The following is a 12336-nucleotide window of genomic DNA, read 5'->3' as shown; positions in this document are numbered from 1 at the left end:
TTGTGAGACAAATTTGAAAGGAGTTATGGAATGGAAAGCTGTACTAAAGGGACAAACTAGAGGAAATATAATTTCCCACTGCTTCTGAAATGTTCAATTCAGAAATATGATAAGCTTGCAGTAAAATCTAGGGAACATAGGTTTCTTATTAGCTGTGAAAAATCTGTCTAGATTTTGTGTCATAGACAAATTTTCTCTTGTAAATATTCACAGACTTGTTAGTGTTGTACACCTGGCCTTGTTATATGATGATTAACTAAATTTTTGGTTAATTTCAACAACTGGTGAGCCAGATCCACACCTTCTCCAATTGCCAGCCTTTTATTTTCTATGGAATTTTTCACCTTGGTAAAATAAATGGATTTTTTAAGATCTGATTGCTACATTTTGATGGATAATGTGGCTGAGAACAAACCTTGTTCCATACCAATATTCTATTAAAAAAATGTTGGATGCTTACAAAGCATGACCATGAGGAAATGTTAATCATTTTAGATCTGGTATTGAGAATTTGGATTTTAAATACTGTGAATTAGAGTGTCAAGGCCACACATTCGATCTGATGCATAGCAGAAGTAGTGAATAATTGTCCTTTAAGTGAACAAAACAGAGTTCTGTGGGAAAGGGACCATTTACATAACTTAAGATAGTATCAAAAGCAAAATTTTACACTTTGAATGCATGGCATTCAATATTCATAGAATCATAGAATGACTGTATTTGTCAGGCCTTTATGTTACGTGACATTCACAGTGATTAGGCTAGAACAGGTTAAGCAATAGCTACTTGGCCACTAGACCAACAACTGCTATAAACAAGCTAACAACAGCTCAGGCCAAGGAAAGGTCAGATAACTTAGTACGCTGCCAGGTCATTGTGAAGCCCTTCATCTTCTACTAATAACAGCAAAAATCATAGCTACAAGGCTATGTAGTTATACTTGAGCCTAATGCTAGTCAGAGTAAGCTGTGTAACATTTAAGTTTTTTAGTGCAGAGTGGGGGGATACTTTAAACTGGATTTCCAGGTCTGTCTCACAGTACCCAGCATTACAGTGCAGTTCTCTAGGATTAAAAAAAAAAAAAGGTAACTGTATATGTCAAGTTTAGGAAGTTATAAAAGATTTCTTAGTGAAGAAAGTATTTTCTGATGATGATGGTTAGGCATCCCAGCTTCCTGACTGAAGTAAAAGGTAAACATTTGGAATTTTGACAAACTAATGAATACTAACTAATTAAAACACGTGTTTGAATAATACTACTACTAATAAATAAAAAGCCATACATATAGCAGAAGACATGGCAAATTTTCATCAGATCCTATCTGTAGAGTATAAGGTTTATAAGATTGTCATGATGCAGCAAATAAAAGTTAAAATTCTAACATTTCTTAAGTAGTAAATTTCAAAACAGCTAAATCAATTGTATCATTTAGAAACACTAATTTGAGTAGCATGTCACCAATCCAGACATAGCATGTCACCAGTCCAGCTATTTCAATCATAGCTAAGCAGGTAACAACATAAATGTCATCTCCTGAGAGCATGTCATTTCCCGTTCAATTCTTTGAATGTGTTTTTTTCTGTGCCAATAGATGACATTAAGATTAATAGAAACACTCTGACTCCAATAGTAGTCTTTTTCTAACATATGAAATGCTATGGAATCTAAAAAAAAAAAAAAAAAAAAAAAAAAAAAACTCAAGGAAAATAAATTCTCCCAAGAAAAAAAAAAAGATTTTGAAGAGTAATATGAACTTTAAAAGTTTAATTTTTACAGTAGAATGATTTATTCTATTAAATCACTTTAAGAAGTTTAGAATGGTTTGTTCAAAACAGTTGTCAGAGCACCTATATGAGGTAAGTAATATCCTTTTTTTCCAGATCAGCAAACAGAAGTGTGGAACTTCAACAACTAGATTTGTGTATCCCAGTAGCGAAGAAGACTCTGTCCCTCCCCACTATTTTGATTGTTGTTATTTAATTTGCATTTTAACTCTTTCAAGTTGCTCTTTTTTGAATTGCATTGATGCATGAATAAGCAGACATGTTATATAGGATATATGATTTTTATATATATATATACACACATATGTATAAAAATCATATATATTTGATCTATAAGCTGATATAGTGAGAAAGTAAACAAACTAAAATATTTATGCCCAGTACTATTGCTAAAAGACAAATTCTTCTTAATCTCCAACATCAGCTCTTTCCTTAGGGTTTCCAGTATCTCTTCAGCTTTGCTTTGTGTCATTTTAACAATGCTGTTACAGTCAAAGCAGTGCAAACCTTCTAAAATCAACATAGTAACCTGTGAAGTAGGAGGGAAATTATGTTAATAAAGGTCATCATTCTACATACAGATACAAGCATAGAGCTAGGTGATTGAAATGAATATTTACTGTAGTTTTATTTTAATCCTCTGGGAGTTCATTAACATCCCTCTCAAATGTTAGTGTTAAAATCCTGCCTATGACAGAGCAAACAAGAGAGAGAACAAAAAAGATTTAATAGAAGATATTTTCTGGGGTTGTGCAAATGCAGCTGAGGCAATACTATGTTCTGGGTTTCCCATGTTTTCTTGTATTAGAAGAAAGAAGAAGAAAAGGATATGGATTTCCCCCTTCAAAAAACACTTCTTATGAGGGTGAATGTATCACCTAGACAGGAGATAATGAATACAATTCACTAATATTGTACAGTCTCCTCATCACAGATTGTAGCGAGCAGGAAGGAAGAACACTGTTGTGGAGCTGTTTCAGAAATGGATTACACAAACTGCATCCTTTTGCTTATTTGTAAATCTCATTTCAGTAAGACAGTTAATACAGATGTTGTTGCTAATAAAGAAAATGGTGGCAAACAATTACAGTCTTAAATTGTCCCTGAGTTAGGTGGTCATCCTTACCTAAATTTTTTTCTGTAAATGATCAAGAATGGTGGCTACTATATATGTCCTGAATGATAGAAAAATCTATAAATAATGCTTTTTAAACTAAAAAATTATTGTTTTCACTCATCACTCCTGAATCACTCTCCAAGAATTTTGCTTTTGAAGCTGAATTTCCTATCACTGAATTGTTTTTCGTATATATTGCTCATGTAAATATGCACATTTTATTTGCATTCAGAGGAAAGACTTAAGATAGAACATGTCTTTATGTACTAACTGACTAAAACTGAAATCTGATTCTCTCTAGACTGTAATATGAATCCAACTAAATGCTATGTCCTGGACATCCTAGGTTAGCTTTCCCTTTCTGTCTGTGTGCATGTCTGCAATACTGGTCTGCAAATGTTAATACTGTGGAACTGTGTCAGTATGTGCTTATCTAAACTAAGAGAACTCATGAAAAGTTTGTCTTGATGGTGAATTAATACTTGGGTTTTATATATATAAACATATATATAATCAAATATAGAGCTTCCATAACATTATTGGGCCTGTTTTGAAAACTATAATATATGCATTGCTGCAGAGTAAAAGAAAATTCTCTAAGTTACAGATGGTCACTAAATTCACAATATATTTACTGAAGCATAAATTTCCAACCCACTGAAACTCTACTTTCCATGTGCTCAAGAGACTCCTGGAATAAAACAAAGCGACAATATGCATGGGTATGCAGGCAAACATATGATGCATACAGCATATGTTATATCTTAGCTTCATATTCAGCTGAAGTGAATTGATAGAAAAAAATAACGCTCATAGCAAAAGATCTTTTTGGTACAATAAAACCCAATTTAAGAAGGCTGAAAGATGTAGCTATTCAGATCTTTATGTGACTCGTACTGTGCTGCTAGTCACACACATGCAGAAGGTTTCTATAGCTTTCACAGTTACCTGTGACAACAGTCAATACTAAGGTCAGCACCTTTCTTCCTGACCATAACCACTATCATCCTGTTCTAAATAATGACACTCTAGGCTTCTGATATGCTTCTTTAAGCTATGCAAGTTTGTACTTGCTCTCAAAACATAAATTCATATTTACACAGTGCATATGGAACTTACAGATATGCATTGGACTATAAATGAAAACATATGGTTCCTAAAGCCAGTGCAGATAAGTAATGTCAAAATAGCATGCAAGTCCATTCACATAATCAACATACAAAACTAGGACAAGGGAAACTGTCACATATCCCACATCCGCTGTCACATATCTATATACACATATACACACACCAACTGTGCTACTTTAATATTAATGTGAACAAGTGTTTCCAAGTTCTACACATAGATATTGTTTCTCCTCATTCCTCTGGAACATGGTTTAGAAATTTGGACTCCGCTGAAAATTGGGTGCTTAACCATTTGTTTATAATTGTCTTGCTTTTTAATAGATGTTGCTGGGTTATTTTTCCAGTGGTTATTTTCTCATGTACGTTCTTTGGTGTCAAGACTGAGGTGTAAGGATAGAAAGGGAACAAATTATGTGCCTGAATACACCTGCCTAATGCCCTTTACCTCCTGCTCCAAAAGGGCAGGGGTTTCTTTTATGTCCCATTTTATATCTGTCAGACTTGTTCCTGTGACTGAGATACCACAGGTTGTCTCGTACAGTACTGGATGCCTACATTTATGGACTGGTATTGCTTATACAGTAGCAGATGGACTTACTGATTCCTAACTTTCATTTGTCTTATGAAGTCAAAGATATATATATGAAATCAAAGATATATATATATATTATTTTTTTTCTACAGCATTACTTTTTCCTTCCTCTGGAATGGAGGAGAATCTTCAAATCTGAGTAAATCTCTCTCTTGTCTCAAAATTATTTAGGCCATAATCACTGAAAAATTTCAACTGAAAGCTACTTCTTGGTTTAGAGATAGAGCTTTGTAAGAAAACGAGACATTCTTCTCTTTCTCTGGAAGGTCAAGAGTAACAGCTCTCACCCAAGATGTGAGAGACCTAAGTTCAGTTCTCAGGAGACTAAGGTCACTGTCTGTCAAAATCCTTTGCCCAAATCACCACTACGAACCAGGAACAGAGTGGATTTTTAATGCATATAATAAACTACCCAGTTGAAGAAGCTGTGAGTAATTTGGATTAGATTTTTCTGAATTTTTGTAGCTGGAGCCAGCAAATTTGTGTATTTATATAATCTCCAAGCCAAGGAGGGAATAAGTCACTAACTTTGTGGGTGGAACACTCATCTAGGAAAATGGGACATTGAACTATCAGTCTCTTTTCCAAGCTTTAAAGATATATGCAGGTTGGAATAGCTCTGTATCAGCAAATTAGAAAAGAATGCCTCAATAGTCCATGTACGGCGATTTTTTTCAGAAATAATAAAAGTAAGCTCAGATCTGTGCAGACAGAAGTCTGGACAGAGGCTAAGTATCCTACTGTCTCGGAAACAGCTTTAAGGAGTAACCTGTTGGAAAGAAAGGAAATGCTATCAATGCCAGTTTAATGAATCTAGTTCTTTGTTTTCTTTTCTTACAGGTGCTCAAAAGGCATTTTTCATGCAGGCTCAGGTGGAAAGTTTGAGTTGACTTAGTTTCTTTTCATTAAAAATCCTTATTAGATGAGATTTTTTTTTCATTATATGCTTCCATCCAAATATTTTTTTGCCCCTCTGATTGGTTTGGCTGCACAATTGTAATTTCAAATAGGTTTAGCTTTTGAAAAGAATGACCTCAAGTTGACCTTTTTTATGGACACTAAGTTAATATTTAAAATTCAGATGAATATTGTCATGCTTAATAAAGAATCCGTGTTCTTTGTGTCTAGTTTTAATTTAACTTAGTTTTGATTTTTGTTTTTAATGGGAAGGTAAAGGAAAGATGAAGACTGTGTTTCTTTTACTCAGCAATTGTGTCACAGTGAAACTCAGCTGAACTGTGTATGACCTGTCTCATGTAGAATGGTCTCATGACCATTTGGACAAAAGAAAAACAAAACAATTAGGGGAAAGAAAGTATTTTCCAACACTCTAATGTCTGCTTTTACAATTATGGTACAACTGCTATAATGAAAAATTGGCAATAACAAGATACACCTTGTGTTGGAATAAACATGGTATAACTTTAATACTTCATAGTCAAGGAAAAGATAAGCATTCGATCTCTCTGGAATTGCCACATTTTTGGATCATCTGGCAGAAAGTGCTATAGGAGAAGCACAGCTGGGTCTTTTTCTCTCAGGAGAATCAAATGCAATACCCTGGTGTCAGACTCAGCTGGCTGAAAACAATGCATGGCCAGAGTTGTCTCTCAGTTGCCTGCAATGTTTTTTTTTTATCTATCTTGCACTAACTGGAATGAGTTTAGCATTTCAGATTAATTATTATTATCTTAATATTATCTTAATATCTTAATAGTATTCAAAACATATGTCAGTCACAGTACTAAGTGTCACACTTAGTAAAGAGCAGTTTCTTTGAGAAAAACTTGTTAGAGGTAAAAATACATACTTGGATGACTGTAAAACAGTAGTGCAGATTCTTCTGAAATTTCTGTGCTCAGAGCACATGTTGTCCACTAAATTTCAGCATCAGGGAAAAAAAAAAGAAAAAGAAAAATACTAGAAGCTGTAATGTGGCTGATTGCAAGCCATAGGATTCTTTCATAAATCAATTTTGTTACATTACAAATTAGTAAACATTATTTATCAGCACACTGTGCAACATAACCTATTGCTTTTTTAAGGGCAAAAGCAATTCAGTTGCATCACATGATGGTAGACAAGAGAACTGTGATATTCTACATAGTAATATATTAATTCTGCATGTTAAATGAATATAGATTCCTTTAAAGGACTGAAATCCCCACCTGTGCTTCCCTGTATCATGTAACTGAACAGGTCCCAAAATGCACAACTGAAAACACATGAATTCAGAGATAGAAAGGAGTAAAGAAAACAACTGCCTTTGTAAGCAGTATTTTTGGTCTTAATATAATTATCCCGATGGATTGTAATGATTATTTTCTGCCCATTAGTTTCCTATATGAGCTTCAGGCTTTGATTTTTGGCTGGAAAGCTTTAGCACTCATCTACCAATGAGAGATGGGAGCTCTTTCTCCTATTGATAACTGTAACAGCCATAGAGGAAAGGAACTAATAGTCTGGCTTTTTCAAACAAATGGATTATTCCTTTGCATCTTATTCCAAAATACTCCAAGAGTTCTGAAGAATTTGGTTGTGTGAAATTATATTTGTAGAGATTCAAAATGTATAAAACTATGTTTATTTTACTTAATATTAATCTAAACCCAAACATTTCTAGAACTATCACGAAATATGCAATGGTAACCATAAAAATCTATTGCTTATTCATGTATTAAACATTGAACTAACCAACTCTATCTTAGTTAGAAAATATGTGCAAAACTGCCTCTTTTGATGGTTCGCCATGGTCAACATTTAGATGCGTTCTTTCCCGAGGTACCAATTAGTGTCAGTTGATAGGTACATCTCAGGACAGGGCATAGCGACACTGAAATAAGTGCTTTGTTTAGTATTTTTGCCATTTATTGACATTTTTTGTTACCTCCACCAAAGAAATCAGTCTTTTGGTTTTGTGTAGAAACTACATAAATCATTTTTCATTTTTCATTAAATTATTCTATTGTTTGCCTCAGTAAAGCCATTCATTTATTATTTTTTTTTATAGGAAGGTTTGAAGTTTACCTTCTTTTCATTTATTTACCCCAGTCACATGATGATGTTGTGAAGAATTTTACCTTGTAGACCACTTCTTTGGTATTATCTAACAATGCAGAAATTATAACAGACTCTCTCATTTAATGTAACTGGTATTTTATATTATGGAAGCAAGAATACTTTAAATCAAACTCATAGAATCAGAGAACAGCTTTGGTTGGAATGGACCTTGAAGATCTTCTTGTTCCAACCCCTCTGTCATGGGCAGAGATGCCACCCACTAAATCAGGTTGCCCAGGGCCTTGTCCAACCTGATGTATTTTCTCATGAAAAATACATCAGGCATGAACTAGGTTTTTCAAACACACACAGGGCCTTTAAGAAAATATATAAAACATCTTTGTCCTACACTAAACTCTCTCAGTTTAATACGCTTATTCCTCTGAGAACTCCAGTTTTATGGAACATATCTAGATTTATCCTTTTATTGAAATGGAATAATACTGAGGGATACCTAGGAATATATACTTCTCACTGCAGTAATATCAGCTACAATATATAGGAATACCCTTCAATATTTTATACATTAACAAATAAAAGCTTATTGGTAAGAATATATGGTTAAACATTCTGACATTCACTGTGGAAATATTTGTGTAGTGTATTCATTCTCAGAGAATATTATTACCTCTTTTAAAATAGACCATGGATGATTCAGCTGTGATTACTACTTTAGATTAGTTTCAGGATTACTGTATCAGTTTGTATGGCATTTTATTTCATGATGGTGCAATTGTATTAAATCTTCAGACTTCCTCTTTCTCCCGAGTTCCTTCCCTTTCAAATCTTTTTTGTAATATTAATACAATATTGATAACTGGGAACCTGGAGAGGTCCCAGTTGACTGGAAGCTGGCAAATGTTGTACAAATTTTCAAGAAGGGCAAGAAAGAAGACCCTGGAAACTGCAGGCTTGTCAGTCTCACATCAGTGCCTGGTAAAATTGATACGGGGCCTGGAGCATCCCCCCTTGTGAGGATAGGCTGAGAGACCTGAGTCTGTTCAGCCTTGAGAAAAGAAGACTGAGAGGGAATCTTAAAAATGTCTATAAATACCTTAAATGTGGGAGACAAAGGGATTTGGCCAACCTCTTTTCAGTGGTTTGTGGGGACAGGACAAGGGGCAATTACCACAAAATGGATCCCAGGAAGTTCCGCAAGTTCTCATAAAGAATGAGATTAACAAGCTTTTAAATGATCAGGAGACAATCAAAGGATGGAATATGAGTCTTATTGTATTTGTGGCCTTGGCACAGAAGACATAAAGTGTGGAGTGAGTTATTGTTTTCAGAGACATGATGACCTTTTTATTTTATTTTGTATTGTGATGTTAATGCTGATCTCTTGTGATTATTTTTCCTGTTCTAGTTGAGTATAATTGAAATCTTCATGTTTTTAAGGCTGACCTGCAAAATGAGAAGTTTTTTCTGCTTTGAAATATTCCTTATGATGAAGTGATTTCTTTATACTTGTTTTCTATTTTTAAGGAAAAAAAAAAAAGAAACAAGTACTAAAATTTTGCTTGAAATTTTATGGATATTTGTTTTTCCATAATTTATCTTTGGTTGCATATAAACCTTTGTGAATTTGGCTCTGTTTTCTAAACTGTACATTCACATTAGAGCCCTGAGGTTATGTGTACTACTGTAAATTCTGGTTCTGCAAAGTCATCTGTGCTAAGTTTTTCCTCATTTTACAGATCTCTGTTATGAAACCTGGTAGCATCCATGTTGCTACAAATGAGTTAAACCAAGATAATATAATGATAATTAATGTTCTATGTGACATTGTCTAGATATAGAATGACTCAATGCTTTAAGGTTGGTTGTTGTTGTTGTTTTTTGTTTGTTTGTTTGTTTTTTGAATAACCGAATCCTAGATTTCACTGAATGTCACTAAAAAAACATTATTCCTTCTACTGGAGGAGTTAAACACATGCATTGCATATTTTTACAGATTGCGCATAGTGTTTGCTGTTTCCTCTGAGCTTATTTTATGTTTCTTACATCTTTTTATCCTATTTTTCTGGCTTCTGTTTTTGTCTTGTGTCTTTGCAATAATGTAATTGAAATTTCAAATATTTCACTTTCCTTAAAAATTAAAACGGTAAGTTATTGCTCTGTTTCCCAAGGTTGGGTTATCAATTTCTAGATAAATATCTGAAAAGCAAATGATTGTCAGTATTTCTAGACTACGTTTTGAAATTCCTTCTTACAATGGGGCAGCGAAGCAGATACAGATTCATTAACTGGTCAAACCCCCAACATTATAATTTCTCAAATGATCTTGCTTCTGATGTGAACTTTAACCATTACTATTCACTGATTTTCTGGCTTACTGGACATTTTAAGTTGCTTTCTAAGAAGCTTTGATTTCCTTTTTTTTTTTTTTTTTAATTGTAAAATTGACCAAGTATTACAACAATTACAAGGATAAAATCTATATAAAAGTTTATCATACAGTACATTTAAATGCAAATGCAAAGAGTTCTTTGGGCTTTCTGTTTTTCTAATAAGTAGGCTTTATGTAACCATTGCATTAATAAAACTGACTCTTTGTAATGGAGAGAAACTGTTTTTCAGATTTTATATGACATATTATTCAAGAAATGAAATACTGTACTTCTGTTTTTTAACAAGATTGTGGATACACCAATAACAACTAGAAGCTGTCATTAGTCTGTCTCTTGCCCCACTCTGTTTTTGGCAATAGTTATGGAACAGCACAGAATATGGTGACATAACCTTGAAAAGCCTTTGGATACAGTATTTCTTATTTTTAAGTATGAAATTACTTTCAATAAAACACATTTAAAACTAACTAAGCTATATCTTCAAAAGTGATTTAGAGTCTACATGACTTTTGCCATTAATTTTTCATGAGACAGACTAAGTGGATAAATTATTTTGAGTTTGGGATTTAGTCTTCTAGGTAACTTGTTACTTAGTCAAACTTTTAATTAACTCAGCTGTTCTCTTTATAATTTATATTGAGCAATTTCCTGCAGCAGTATTTTGCAGGTGAAAATCCATGGACTACTGATTTACTGAATAAGAAATAAAATATAAAAAGAATGAGTTGTAAAAAGGCTGTCATTTATTTCTTTTTAATTTCACTTGAGGGTGCTCTTATTTTTGTTCTGTGGGTTTCCAATTTTTCTTAAAAGAATTATTTTATGAGCCAATGGCATATACACCATCACTCTTTAAAACCGTAAAATTATTTTACAGAATTGTAGGATAATTTACATGGAACACAAAACTACTCAAGGATAATCTTTAGGTTTTTGTTAAAATGGCAAACAAACTGATTTTATTATCATCATTAATACATATATATTTTTTTTAGATCAGGGAGAAATTCCTGAAAGTAGGGAAGTTGGACAAATCTTATAAATTCCTCTAAAAAAACTTCCGTTCTTTAAAAGTTAGCTGTATATACAACTTTCAGACATTGTGTATTGAGTTTGTACAGGATAAATTGGATTGGAAATATTTTAGAAAAGGTCTTAAGAGTAGAGGAAAGTTATATTTCACAGAGATTCAGAACACCAGTCTAGTCTTAACAATGGTAGAAGGCTGTAAAGACGTCAGTGAGAGCCTTATTTGTCCTGAGTCCTGTAACTCTTGCACTGATTCTTCCGAACCTGCTGAATGGTTTTGGGTATTTTCTTGCATAACGTTAGTAAGGTAGAAAGAAATATTGCCAGTCCTCCCACCTACTTCATAGGAACTCATAAGTACTAAATATCCCTCTGATCCACAGGTAAGTGAGGAATGTTCTAGTCCCTGTGTGATATTGAAAATAAAGATAATTTTGATTCTACAGGGTATATTATCTTAACTAAAATACAAATACACCAAATGTTCAGAACACAGATAATTAAATGGGCAGCTATTTTACAACATGGTCAATTCATTCCAACTGATATTTTCCAAATGGTTCAGTTCTTAAACTCTGTAAGATTGAATTTTGCAAAACACAATTTTTTATGTGTATGTGTATTGATGTAATGGATTATTTGCAGAAGTAGAAAGTATTCCCATGCTCAGAGGGCTGTAAAAGTATCTCTTCATTTGATAACCTGTATTTTTCCCTGTTTTGTTTTATCCTAAAATCACATTTCTAATAGATTACATTGCATTTCTAATATAGATTACATTTCCAATAGGCATTGAAAAACTTCTCTTAAATGGCTGCTGTCACATATGAATTTTGTCAGTCTTGTGACAGTCCCAAGAGAAAGGAACATAAGCTGCCACCAATAGGAAAGGTTCTATCATGTTGTTAGAAATTTTATATCCAATTTGTTTCATAGAGCTTCTGAGTGATATTCAAAGTGGCTAGCATTACATCATTCCAGTTATAGAAAGAAACTGATTGGTTAATTCCTTTTTTTTACAACATAATCCTTGTATTGCTAATGTAAGCTTTACTCAGTTTCTCAATAAAAAAATACATCTATTGTAGATTAATTCTTTTTTTATAGATCTGTAATTTCTTATATAGTTCCCTACTAAAAATAAATTGTTTAGACTGTCTCCATTTTTTATCACTTCGTAAATATCAGATTTATAAAATGTATACAGAGGTTCATACATAGATGTGACAGATTTAATGTGGTGTTATTTTATAATTCTTGGATACTTCTGTT

The sequence above is a fragment of the Cygnus atratus genome, chromosome 13 (genome assembly GCF_013377495.2).
Source record: "Cygnus atratus isolate AKBS03 ecotype Queensland, Australia chromosome 13, CAtr_DNAZoo_HiC_assembly, whole genome shotgun sequence".
Taxonomy (NCBI): domain Eukaryota; kingdom Metazoa; phylum Chordata; class Aves; order Anseriformes; family Anatidae; genus Cygnus; species Cygnus atratus.
Note: the sequence above shows the minus strand (reverse complement) of the source record.